Below are 1,051 nucleotides of genomic sequence, written 5' to 3' on the forward strand. Positions count from 1 at the left end.
GTTACAGAGTTCATCAGCTGCATTTAAATCATGTGTTACACGGTGGTTGTCCTCAGCTTGAGTTCTCAGCTCCATCACAGCTGTATTCTAATAGTTACATTATTTTCACACATGTACAGTGGCCAGGAAGTGCAAAACAAATGTATAAGTGGCAAAACACTTCTACAAACTCCCGAAACACTTTTACAAGTAAAATCAACTGGAAAGGGAATGTACCAACTCAGGGACTGAACCAGAAGTGGTAACGAGGAGCAGCCAATAAGAGTTGTTGTTGCTATTTATGGAGTTCATGGTGACCCAAGATGGACGGCGACAGAGTGATGTTTTGTCGCACACGCATGAGCCGATTACAACCCGACCATATTCAGTTTGCTTTTCAGAGACCTTAAGCTGATGTGAACATCATGTAAACATGACATCATGTCTGTGACCACAGCGTACGAGTGTCCCTCAATAAAATATCTGATGCATTGCTGCAGCATATCTGGTCCTTCTGTCTGGTCCATGCCCCTTAAAAATTGAGAAACAACACTGCGTTAATCGACTCATGTGTGCCATAAAATGAGCAAAACATCACTCTGTTGCTGTCCATCTTGGGTCACCACAACAACGCTTATTGGCCGCTCCTCGTTACCACTTCTGGTTCAGTTCCAGAGTTGGTACATTCCCTTTCCGGGTGATTTTACTTGTAAACGTGTTTTCGCCAGTTGGTTAGCACTGTTGCCTCGCAGCAAGGAGGTCGCCGGTTTGCGTTCTGGTGGGGGCACTGGGATCTTTCTGTGTGGAGTTTGCATGTTCTCCCCGTGCAGCGTGGGTTCTCTCCTGCTTCCTCCCACAGTCCAGAAACATGTTGAGGTTAATTGGTGATTCTAAATTGTTCGTCGGTGTGAATGTGAGTGTCCTTGGTTGTCTGTCTGTAAGTGTAGCCCTGTGATAGACTGGTTACCTGTCCAGGGTGTCCCCTGCCTTCACCCTGAGTCAGCTGGGATAGACTCCAGTCCCCCATGACCCTAGCGAGGATTAAGCGGTGTAGAGATAATGGATGGATGGA

At 46.6% G+C, this 1,051-nt stretch overlaps 1 protein-coding gene across 1 annotated transcript in view; it reads left to right on the plus strand.

Annotated features, from left to right (window-relative positions):
- sgsm1b (small G protein signaling modulator 1b) overlaps positions 1-1,051 on the plus strand; it is a 25,124-nt gene that overhangs the window by 19,279 nt on the left and 4,794 nt on the right. The window lies entirely within an intron of this gene.

The sequence above is a fragment of the Stegastes partitus genome, unplaced genomic scaffold, assembly GCF_000690725.1.
Source record: "Stegastes partitus isolate 25-593 unplaced genomic scaffold, Stegastes_partitus-1.0.2 Scaffold456, whole genome shotgun sequence".
In the NCBI taxonomy this organism is placed as follows: Eukaryota; Metazoa; Chordata; class Actinopteri; family Pomacentridae; genus Stegastes; species Stegastes partitus.